Below are 13,078 nucleotides of genomic sequence, written 5' to 3' on the forward strand. Positions count from 1 at the left end.
TCAGTATAAAAGACACCTGTCCACAACCTCAAACAGTCACACTCCAAACTCCACTATGGCCAAGACCAAAGAGCTGTCAAAGGACACCAGAAACAAAATTGTAGACCTGCACCAGGCTGGGAAGACTGAATCTGCAATAGGTAAGCAGCTTGGTTTGAAGAAATCAACTGTGGGAGCAATTATTAGGAAATGGAAGACATACAAGACCACTGATAATCTCCCTCGATCTGGGGCTCCACGCAAGATCTCACCCCGTGGGGTCAAAATGATCACAAGAACGGTGAGCAAAAATCCCAGAACCACACGGGGGGACCTAGTGAATGACCTGCAGAGAGCTGGGACCAAAGTAATAAAGCCTACCATCAGTAACACACTACGCCGCCAGGGACTCAAATCCTGCAGTGCCAGACGTGTCCCCCTGCTTAAGCCAGTACATGTCCAGGCCCGTCTGAAGTTTGCTAGAGTGCATTTGGATGATCCAGAAGAGGATTGGGAGAATGTCATATGGTCAGATGAAACCAAAATATAACTTTTTGGTAAAAACTCAACTCGTCGTGTTTGGAGGACAAAGAATGCTGAGTTGACTCCAAAGAACACCATACCTACTGTGAAGCATGGGGGTGGAAACATCATGCTTTGGGGCTGTTTTTCTGCAAAGGGACCAGGACGACTGATCCGTGTAAAGGAAAGAATGAATGGGGCCATGTATCGTGAGATTTTGAGTGAAAACCTCCTTCCATCAGCAAGGGCATTGAAGATGAAACGTGGCTGGGTCTTTCAGCATGACAATGATCCCAAACACACCGCCCGGGCAACGAAGGAGTGGCTTCGTAAGAAGCATTTCAAGGTCCTGGAGTGGCCTAGCCAGTCTCCAGATCTCAACCCCATAGAAAATCTTTGGAGGGAGTTGAAAGTCCGTGTTGCCCAGCGACAGCCCCAAAACATTACTGCTCTAGAGGAGATCTGCATGGAGGAATGGGCCAAAATACCAGCAACAGTGTGTGAAAACCTTGTGAAGACTTACAGAAAACGTTTGACCTGTGTCATTGCCAACAAAGGGTATATAACAAAGTATTGAGAAACTTTTGTTATTGACCAAATACTTATTTTCCACCATAATTTGCAAATAAATTCATTAAAAATCCTACAATGTGATTTTCTGGAATTTTATTTCTCATTTTGTCTGTCATAGTTGACGTGTACCTATGATGAAAATTACAGGCCTCTCTCATCTTTTTAAGTGGGAGAACTTGCACAATTGGTGGCTGACTAAATACTTTTTTTCCCCACTGTATGTATGGTTTTGAAAAACGTTATAGTAGTGGTAGTGTCTGCAGTAGTAATTCTGGAGCCCATGTGTGTCTGCGAGCAGGAGTTTTGTGCAGATATGGGATATACATTTTAAAATAGATTATAAGTATAGTTTATTTATTTATTGTCTTAACATGATGGAGCGGTCCCCAACCCTGTACCTTAGACACCCAGCTGAGCGACCCACACACTAAGGAGAAATCCTTATCTGTTTTATAGGCCTACTGCAAGTAGCCTCTATGCGGTAAATTATAAATGATCAATGCGGTCAGAGACCCACTAAAGCAGCACTGGCCCCTCAAGAGGCTGAGCCTGCATGGCAGGGTTGGTCCAACAAAGCCAAAGTCCCCGGATGGGGTGAGCATAATATACAATAAATTTCTCAAAGCTGCTAATGAGAACCTTGGTGACCTTGTACCTAGCTGGTGGGGATTCCGGTGGGGTGCCCCCACCCAGGTTGTGGCAGTGCTGGCAACACTAGCTGGTATAAGCCATGGAGAGGGGGTCACACTCGGACAATCAGAGAGGGGGCAAATTATTGTGGCCCTGGTGGCACAAAATAATCAAAAGGTCTGACTGCACAGAGATGCTTGGGAAAATGGTCACAACGGGGGACCAGTGTGTGTGTGTTTCATGGTAGGGGGGTGTACAGTTTCTCTCTCTCTGTGTGTGTGTGTGTGTATCCCACATCTGTTGCTATGGGGTAATGAAGTTAGGGACAATACAGGATGAATGACAATAATTTTTGGCCAAAAATGTAGTTTTTGTAATGCCAATCCTGGTTATAGGTAACAATCATTCGTATGAACTGCCAGCATTATTACACATATTATTAGTTAATTGTGGAAATAAATTAAGATATGCAAGATTTTTTTATATATATATACAGAACCAGTCAAAAGTTTGGAAACACCTACTCATTCAAGGGTTTTTCTTTATTTTTACTATTAATCAAAACTATGAAATAACACATATAGAATCATGTAGTAACCAAAAAAGTGTTAAACAAATCAATATATATTTAGTTATTTAGATTCTTCAAAGTAGCCACCCTTTGCCTTGATGACAGCTTTGCACACTCTTGGCATTCTCTCAGCCAGCTTCATGAGGAATGCTTTTCCAACAGTCTTGAAGGAGTTCCCACATATGCTGAGCACTTGTTGGCTGCTTTTCCTTCACTCTGCGGTCCAACTCATCCCAAACCATCTCAATTGGGTTGAGGTCGGGTGAATGTGGAGGCCAGGTCATCTGATGCAGCACTCCATCACTCTCCTTGGTCAAATAGCCCTTAGACAGCCTGGTGTGTTTTGGGTCATTGTCCTGTTGAAAAACAAATGATAGTCCCACTAAGAGCAAACCAGATGGGATGGCGTATCGCTGCAGAATGCTGTGGTAGCCATGCTGACCTATTCTATTTATCATAATATATGTTTTTAAACGTACCATTAAAAAGTACCATAATGATTGAGTGTCCATGTAGCTCTACCATAGTATTTGCACTGCTACTGAGTAAACCTCCAATTGTTCTCCACTATTCCACCCGCTAAAACCACCACTCATTCCAAGTTGGATTGTCGTCCCAGTGACTGGCAGACCACCCCTGTCCAACTGTATCCTAGGGCCTTTGAGAGATTGGGATCCATCCTTTAAAAAGAACACAGTGCCACCCACAGAACAGAAGCAGATTAACTGCCAAAGCATTTCCAACGCACTCGATTGTATAAGTAGTTGTGTTCAGTAGTTTTGTGGTTTGTGGTTGTGGTCAGTAGTGATGGTATAGTGATGGTATAGTAATTGTGTTCATTAGTTGTTTGGTTTAGTTCAGTAGCTGTGGTCGGTAGTTGTGGTCAGGAGTAGTGGTCAGCAGTTGTGTGGTTGTGGTCATTAGTTGTGCGGTTCAGTAGTTGCGTGGTCAGTAGTTGTGTGGTTGTGGTCAGTAGTTGTGGTCAGTAGTGGTCAGTAGTTTTGCTAAGTATGTGTGTGGTTCAGTAGTTGTGATCAGTAATTGTGTGTTTGTGGTCAGGAGTTGTGGTCAGTAGTTGTGTGGTTGTGGTCATCAGTTGTATGGTTCAGTATTTGTGTGGTCAGTAGTTGTGGTGAGTAGTTACGGTCAGTAGTGGTTAGTAGTTTTGGTAAGTAGGTGTGTGGTTGAGTAGTTGTGGTAAGTAGTGGTCAGTAGTTGTGGCCAGAAGTTTGTGGTTGTGGTCAGTAGTTGTGGTCAATAGTTGTGTGATTGTGGTCGTTAGTTAGGTGGATCAGTAGTTGTGTGGTCAGTAGTTGTGTGGTTGTGGTCAGCAATTGTGGTGAGTAGTTGCATTCAGTAGTGTTATGTAGTTTTTGTAAGTAGGTGTGTGGTTAAGTAGTTGTGGTCAGTATTTGTGTGGTTGTGGTTCAGTAGTTGTGTGTTTATGGTTAAAGTTGTGGTCTGTAGTGGTCAGTAGTTGTAGTAAGAAGTTTTGTGGTTGTTGTCAGTAGTTGTGGTTTAGTAGTTGTGTTCAGTAATTGGGTGGTTATGGTCAGTAGCTGTAGTCAGTAGTTGTGGTTAGTAGTCATCAGAAGTTGTGGTCAGTAGTTTTGTAGTTGTGGTCAGTAATTTTGGGCAGTAGTTGTGTGATTGTGGTCATTAGTTGTATGGTTTAGTAGTTGTGGTCAGTAGTTGTGTGGTTATGGTCAACAGTTGTGTGGTTCAGTAGTTATGTGGTCAGTAATTGTGGTGATTAGTTGCGGTCAGTAGTGGTCAGCAGTGTGGTTAAGTAGTTTGTAGTTGTAGTCAGTAGTTGTGGTCAATAGTTGTGTGATTTTGTTCATTAGGTGTGTGCATCAGTAGTTGTGTGGTCAGTAGTTGTGTGGTAGTGGTCAGTAGTTGTGGTCAGTAGTTTGTGGTTGTGGTCTGTAGTTGATGTCAATAGTTGTGTGGTTGTGGTTATTAGTTGTGTAGTTCAGTTGTTGTGTGGTCAGTAGTTGTGTAGTTGTGGTCAGTAGTTATGGTCAATAGTTGTGGTCAGTAGTGGTCAGTAATGTTGGTCTGTCGTTTTGGTAAGTAGTTGTGTGGTTCATTAGTTGTGGTCAGTAGTTTGTGGTTGTGGTCAGTAGTTGTGGTCAGTAGTTGTGTTCAGTAATTGTGTGGTTATGGTCAGTAGCTGTGGTCAGTAGTTGTGGTTAGTATTGGTCAGTAGTTGTGGTCAGTAGTTTTGTAGTTGTGGTCATTAGTTGTGATCAGTAGTTGTGTGGTTGTGATCATTAGTTGTTTGGTTCAGTAGATGTGTAGTCCAGTATTTTTAGTCAGTAGTTGTGGTTCAGTAGTTGTGGTCAGTAGTTGTGTGGTTGTGGTCATTAGTTGTGTACTTCAATAGATGTGTAGTCCCGTATTTGTAGACAGTAGTTGTGAAGAGTGGTTGCGGTCAGTAGTGGTCAGTGGTTTTGGTAAGTAGGTATGTGGTTAAGTAGTTGTGGTCAGTAGTTGTGGTCATTAGTTGTGGTCAGTAGTTGTGTGGTTGTGGTCAATATTTGTGGTCAGTAGTAGTGGTCAGTAGTTGTGGTCAGTAGTTTTGTGGTTTTGGACAGTATTTGTGGTTTAGCAGTTGTGGTCAGTAGTTGTGTGGTTGTGGTCATTAGTTGTGTGGTTCAGTAGTTGTGTGGTCAGTAATTGTGGTCAGTAGTTGTGTGGTTGAGGTCAGTGGTTGTGGTCAGTAGTTGTGGTTGTGTTCATTAATGACCAGCCTTTTTGTTTAGCAACTTCAGAACCCCAGAACTAACAACTGGCTTTAGCCCAGGCTATGTCTTCTGGTGGAAGGATAAAATAAAACACATTTAATGAAAAATATGTTGTTATTCTTTACAGAAATATGTTGGCAACCATTTTATAAAATCAATAAGGCCCTCCAACCCTGGAATTATTGTGTGATCACTCCCTCCAAAGGGCTGTTTCCCGGCCCTTGTCTTCACCTAGGGCCTAAGAACAGCCCTTATTTGAAAGTTACACATGATAATCCCTGGGTTCTCATGCCTTATTGCTTAAATATACTACATTATTTTTACTACAGTATTTATACCATAGTAAAGTGTAATTACTATAGTATACTACAGTAGTATCTGCAAAAACACTATAGTAAATACTACAGTATGCTACAGTCCGCAAAAACATTACAGTCTGCAAAAACAATATAGTCCGCAAAAACACGACAGTTTTTTAACTATAGTAATACTACAGTATTTATATTATAGCAAACAATATTATTTTTCCATGTGGGAGATCACAAAGAGCAATCCCCATTAATATTATTCTCATATTTCTCTCTTTGGGATTCCTTTCAGACAGCGTCTTTCACCATCACCAAACTATGAGCAGCTTCTCAATCGATCTGCGATCCCTCAGTCTCCAGATCAGAGGAACAGTTTGCTGTTTGATACGAGGGTGATGAGTAATAGGAAAAGGCCTCTGCTATAAGAGCAGACTGTCTGGACAGTAGCCTCTTTTATCCTCACAGTGGAACACACAGAGCCAGGGGCCTCTGGACTTCACTGTAGGGAGCACTGCCAGAAGAATGCTCCGGGGGCTTTATCACTGGCTCAACACTGCCGGATAATACAATCGTAGGCACGCACACACACGCTGGGCTTGATGACTTGTTTCCGAGGACGAAATGGACTCCTCGGTTCCTTGAAGACCCGTTATATAAAATAGGAGGGGGAAATATAGAATGGAAGTGGGTCTTTCTATAAAGAAAGGGGCCAACGTGTGACATTGGGATCAACATTTCTAAATTATAAAAAAAAAAAAAAAAATCATCCACGTGTACCTTAAGGAATAAAAGTGAATATATGAAGATTAACCCATAACTCCACCTACATAAAAACATATGAAAACATGAACATTTTCCCTTGATGCTTTCTCTGTTAAATCTAACAAGACCCTGCTGTAAATCAAGCACACAACATCAGATGATCAACCTCAATTCACTAGGGATATTAGATCCAACGGGGATCCAGGCACAACTGTCTTCACCGGTGTAACGAATGAGACACCAAAATATTCTGGACATTCATCACAAACACCTTTGTTCATGCACTTGGGATGTTGTTGCATTGCATGCGGTATCACAGCAGCTGTTCGTCACTTTACTGTCCTTCGGAAAATTCCTTCCTGGATCAGATGGGGATATGTGGAAATCACGGCGTAACTAATCAGCTGTACACCAAATGCGCATCCAAGAAGTATTATGCATAATTATTGAAGAACCACGTTAATGACAGTAGCGATTTAGGTTTTAAGCATTAAGGTAAGGTGACTCTTGGTTAGAAGCATTCGATTTTGCCATCACATTTATTATTTGGGATTTGTGTGCCCATGAAAACTGTTTTCACCTCATGACATAAGGAGGCATGAATATTACATAGTTACACTGCATTTCTGAGATTGCTATACAAAAAACTGTCAAAGAGCTAGATCCAGGATTCTTACAGATTTCAAGTTCAATGTCTAATTTAACTAATTAATGCTTAATATATGATATAACAACAACTTACACTGCCATAAATGCAAGGACAGAAAAGTAATGTTTTATGTCACACAATTTTGGACAAATCCATCAAGACACCAACCATGATAAAGGGTTAAACATAGGTTTTAAATTAACTCGTGAATTTGATCGAATATAGCTATTATTCCCCCTTATATTTTAATGTTATGACATGAAACAAATTGGCAGATTATTATCAATGACTTACCAACAGTTGTAACAAGTTGTCCAGTGTAGGAAATCCTCATTGGTACCCTAGTTTATAGAAAGACCCAAGTGCAAGAATGGGCCCTTTCATATTGTGGGTTTGAAGAGTTCTTTGTTCCTCAACACATTAAACAGTTTAGGGGGACCACAGAGATTTCCTCAGCCAGTTGGCCTCCTCTCACGCATGTTTGTCTTGTTAATGACGAAAGGAAGAGAGGCACACGTCTCTATTCCCTCCAGACAATCACACGTGCAATTTCGGTGTTCCTATAGAGCCTACACCGGTAGCACTTTCTAATAATTCCACGTAATAAAGCATTTATAATGGATTAGTAAATAGTTTTTTTTAGCATTTGTTAATCATTACTCCATTCATACAATGTTTAATATAGGTCCTTATAAACAATTTACTAAATCATTAGTTAAGTCTAGTTGCATGGCCTAATCTAGTGTGGGCTATTTCTACTTTACAAATACTTTATAAATGTTTTGAGTGACCAGTGTAATTTCGCACAAAAAGATGGGCATGCCATTGGTAGACATTCCAGCAGTACCTGATGCTCCTGAAGACTCAAAATGTTTCCTAGACATATCAATGGTTAAACAATAAGCATACAATACAGAGGATGTTTAAATATATTAAACATTTTATTCCAAAACAGTCACACTGTTGGAATAGTGTGATGTGTAATTTCAGACACACTCTAGGTAAAATAACGTTTTTCATCCGAAAATGCTAACATTAGCGTTTCTTGGCAGTGACTTTTCTGTCAAAACCAAAGTGTGGATTGTAATCTTTCCTTAGACAAGTTCACAGACTGCTTACGAGGTAAGGAAACAAGTATCTGAACACATCATTTAGCTGAACTATCCCATTATGTTGAAAGAGTTACTACCTTTAAAGGTCCAGTAAAAGTGCAGCTAAACAAAGCCATTTGTGAAAATTGTCTGAAGCACTGGAAGCATTTCAAGGTTATACATGCAACATTTCAACCTGCAAATCATACATGTAACATTTCTACCGCAATCACATATAGGTAGTAATGAAATAATAAAAATCCACTCGAGTCCGTCCAGCTGTTGTGTGTAGGCTACATTTCCCTGTTTTATCATTTGTTTGCATTCACAAGGTTGACAACATTAGCAAAACCTTCACATTACAACTCTTCCGCACGTCCTTGCAACAGTTGTTTTACAAAAGTTTTTGTGAATAAAAACTACCAAAAATGTTCTGATAGTATCAATATTACTGAACACTTCACATCATAGATGATTTGCCCAGAGTGACACACTGCCTGCCTGGCTGGTGTGTGACACAAGGCTGTATTGTTCTCTTTCTCAGGCCTGCTGGTTTTCCCAGGTCAAGTGATAAATATCTGCCTTTAGCTCTCAGGGCAGCTGCACCACAGCAGCAAGAAGACAGCTAGCCAATAAGGACCTATCATGTAGTCTGTAATCTCAGAGCCTTGTAATTGGCCCACTGACTGAGTGTTGTCGCTGCCACCCGATACCTTTAATAAATGGAGCAATAAGTTAATCACGTTGAGAATGACAAATATGCCAGGCATCCTCTGGATTATAGATTAATACACCATGGCCTCGTCATGGCATGTTATAAAAAAATGCTTTGTCTGGGAAATCATACTTGCCAAAAAAGGTATGTTTCTCTCCGAGCTTAACTGAGACATGCGTGCTTATGTTCGCATTCATTATCTACCTATTTTAGGCAACATGTCACAGTTGTTTGAAAACAGGCCTCTTCTGTCCTTACCGAAGAAGTGAAGAGAATACCATTGTAATGAAGATACACTAAGCATTGCTGTGTCATTCCACAAATGGAGTGCCTTTTGGGTAGTGTAATTTGTAAAAGAATAACTATTTATTTCACCAAATTTTAACATTCTGTCATAAAGAGCACATGTTCAACTTCATCAAAAACATGCTTCCCATCTCAAGAGGTTAATTAAGAAAGATTACTATAAAAGTGACTATTACAGCGACAGGGTTGACCGTAACAGGGTTGTGGATTTAATCTTAAATCAGCAATATCTCCCCTTGTGACAGGGGGAATGGGAGCATTTTGCGTGCAACCGGGAGAGGCAATTTTATGCGTCCTTAACAAAAATGCTTACTTGTTAACCTCTTCACGTGTGAGTTCCAAATATCTCAAACCGTTGCCCCTGATTGAGTTTTTTCATGAGCATGATGTTAGAATTTCTCACTGTTCCAAAATGTGATTTTTACACAACAGGACTGTTACTGTCACGATCGTTGACTGATGAAGCGGACCAAGGCGCAGCGTGATAAACGTACATACTTTATACAGTACTTAACACGAACAAAAGGTTAACAACACAAACCTTAACGGAACAAGATCCCACCACCTAAGTATGGTCCCCAATCAGAGACAACGAGCTACAGCTGTCTCTGATTGGGAACCACCCTGGCCAACATAGAAACTAAACGATCTAGAACAAAAACCATGAAAACTAAACATAGAAAATCCACACCCTGGCTCAACATTTAAGAGTCCCCAGAGCCAGGGCGTGACAGTTACCAACGCTACCCTCAAACCAAGACACGCTGCCTGCTAATTATCTATAGGCTGTTTCAACTTGTCAATTTAAAATTATTTTCGAACAAGTTCTATTTTCTAACAACAGTTTGAATTGAGGTGTGTTCCGCCTCCTCGTTAATTCAAATAAGAAGTAGCCCATTTCAGTGTTGCAGACAATTTATGTTTGAGGCTTTACTGAGCCGGACAAACTTCTCTCTTCAATGAGAGCCCAAGCACTTCCCTAGTGTTTCCCCAGATCAAGTATGAAGACATTGTGCATCTCTAGTCAGAACAGGCCTTGCACAAACGTTTTCCCCCAGCACATTTTCTGGCTGGTGCCCGCATTGCCTTCATGGTTGTTTTCCTTAAAAATTGGATTTTGGACATGTGTGCGTTCCTATCAAAGTAAGTGGCTTATTTTCTGTATATCGTGTTGTCGTTTCTGCTGTAGCACACTGTATGAATGTATGGATCATAATGTATTTACTGTTTTATTCACATGTTTTCAAGTACTGGTGACAAATCATGCATTCCGATTCTTGCATAGTAATGGACACATGATGTGTGTAAAATACTTTTTTGAATATTGTACTGATTATGATGAGCTAATGCTAAGCTACTTGCCAGCTATGTGTGGCACCATGTTTGTTGACATTATACAATGCATTCTGGTTGTCACGTAAGCGTCTGTCAGACCAAAGATGTTATAACAAGGGATAGTTCACGACTGACTTATGGTGCTTTCAAGACAACTGTGAATCTGAAAAATACTAGGTAAAATCATGGCGTCAATGATCTTCAGGTTGGAAGGTCGAAGCTCTAGAAAGACGCCCAAGTTCCCGAGGTGGAATTCCGAGTTGGATGACCGTTCAAAACAATTTTTCTCAGTCGGAGCTGGGAGTTGTCGTGCCAGTTGTCTTGAATGCACTGAAGTCGGAAGTCGGAGATTTCCCAGTTCCCAGTTGTTTTGAACGCGGCATTAGATTGTAATTTTGGTAACTCAGGGTTGCCAACTCAGACCCCCTTTCCAGGGGTTTTATTTTTATTTAGTGTATAAACTTCTCTTGTGTTTGCCCCCCTTTTATTGATAAATCCCTCATCATAGTAATATTTCCTGCATCATATCCCCCCATGATACCTTCCCCCATTTCTACCCCCCATGGACTTGAAAACCCCCCACAAACCCCCCAAAAATGGTTTCACCCCTGTTTAGCTTTCGCGCTACGGTTAGGCTAGGCAGTAGGCTTGTATTTGGTGTGATTTGTCAAAAACAGTAAACGACTTGTCAAGTCATGTGCTCCGGTTCTTGTATACACTGTAACAAGTACATCAACGATTTGTAATATGCTGAAAAGTGGCTAAACTAAGTTCATATTTTTCAGGCAATGAGCGCAGCAATCTTTTACTTTTTTGGTTTGCGTCTTATAGTGAATGGCATTCTGGGATTAGGGAGTTTTTGCCAAGTCAAACATAAATAAACATGGCTGCCATCATAAAGAATTTAGCTGCTGTTAGCTTAGCTGACACGCATTTATTTTCTAAACAATATTACATTAGTCTCTTGTGCTCACCAAAGATGTGGTACATTGTAAACTAGTCTAGCTGTTAGGTCGCTAACTTATGTTTTTTTTTTTTGTCAGTGCAACCTGTTTTTTTGACTGGTTTATGGAATGAGTTTGGCTGTGGGTGTGTTCCGTGTGATGCTTGGATGATGAAGTTCGCATTTATCTTTTACAATAAAAGGTACAATTGAGTAATAAAGATGAAGACCTTTATTTTCTATCAGAACCCAAAAATATTTAGATGCTGTTCAGACAACAATGCTGTTTAGACGCGTTTGTTGCGTCATACGTTCTGTTGCTACTGTTCCAATCACATATTTGAGATCGTACGCTGCAGGGACCACTCAACAATGATCACAAATACGTGATCATACGCATCAAAGGGTTAAAACACTTATATCTATTGGTAACAGGGTTGACGTGTTATGCTCGACGCGGTTAAGTTTTCCAACACAAAATACCAGAAAATGGCCAAAAAGAGTAGAACCAGCTCACCTGACCGACACATGTAAATTAATTACTAACTACATTAAATAAGTAAAACATCTTTCAAAATGTCTTTCCCAAAGCTACAAAATTACTAGGGCTTTAAAATGATAGTGAAAACTTGGTGAAATCTTAGAGTTAAGTGGGTTCAATTCTTCCTAGAAGTTGGACGTACATGACGTGGGACATGCCAAAATGGGGATTTACAGAGAAAACAAATAACTTATTTTAATGAAAACAGTAGTTATTTTACTGCATAGATGTATGTATGTATGTATGTATGTATGTATGTGATCCAACTGTTAAATTGAGTGTTCATCAAAATGTACATACATAATTCCTGAGGGACATAAAAAGCACTCTATTCGTGAAACGACCCTACTGTGGGACAAAAATACAAAAAAACTGTTTAATTTGGATGTGAAATTATTTTACTTCAATTATCTTGTGTCCAGGTAATAGTTTATGACTGCACTACATTGCTAATTGAAAATAAATTGATACCGATAAAAGTAACCATGCTTTGTCTAGCAGATTAGCAGAAAATAAGAGGGAAATAAATAAAAAGTGAATTATTATAATGGCAGTGCTGTTCAGTTAAAGGGCAATACAAGCTCAGTCCAATGCAGTCACAAATTTAGATTAAATTACAAGTATCTCTCAATTTTTTCCACATATACAGTATTTGCTTGAAAGGAGTTTCTTGGAGTTATGATATACAGTGGGGAAAAAAAGTATTTAGTCAGCCACCAATTGTGCAAGTTCTCCCACTTAAAAAGATGAGAGAGGCCTGTAATTTTCATCATAGGTACACGTCAACTATGACAGTCAAAATGAGATTTTTTTATCCAGAAAATCACATTGTAGGATTTTTTATGAATTTATTTGCAAATTATGGTGGAAAATAAGTATTTGGTCAATAACAAAAGTTTCTCAATACTTTGTTATATACCCTTTGTTGGCAATGACACAGGTCAAACGTTTTCTGTAAGTCTTCACAAGGTTTTCACACACTGTTGCTGGTATTTTGGCCCATTCCTCCATGCAGATCTCCTCTAGAGCAGTGATGTTTTGGGGCTGTCGCTGGGCAACACGGACTTTCAACTCCCTCCAAAGATTTTCTATGGGGTTGAGACCTGGAGACTGGCTAGGCCACTCCAGGACCTTGAAATGCTTCTTACGAAGCCACTCCTTCGTTGCCCGGGCGGTGTGTTTGTAATCATTGTCATGCTGAAAGACCCAGCCACATTTCATCTTCAATACCCTTGCTGATGGAAGGAGGTTTTCACTCAAAATCTCACGATACATGGCCCCATTCATTCTTTCCTTTACACGGATCAGTCGTCCTGGTCCCTTTGCAGAAAAACAGCCCCAAAGCATGATGTTTCCACCCCGATGCTTCACAGTAGGTATGGTGTTCTTTGGATGCAACTCAG

This window comes from Coregonus clupeaformis, chromosome 10 (genome assembly GCF_020615455.1).
Source record: "Coregonus clupeaformis isolate EN_2021a chromosome 10, ASM2061545v1, whole genome shotgun sequence".
In the NCBI taxonomy this organism is placed as follows: domain Eukaryota; kingdom Metazoa; phylum Chordata; class Actinopteri; order Salmoniformes; family Salmonidae; genus Coregonus; species Coregonus clupeaformis.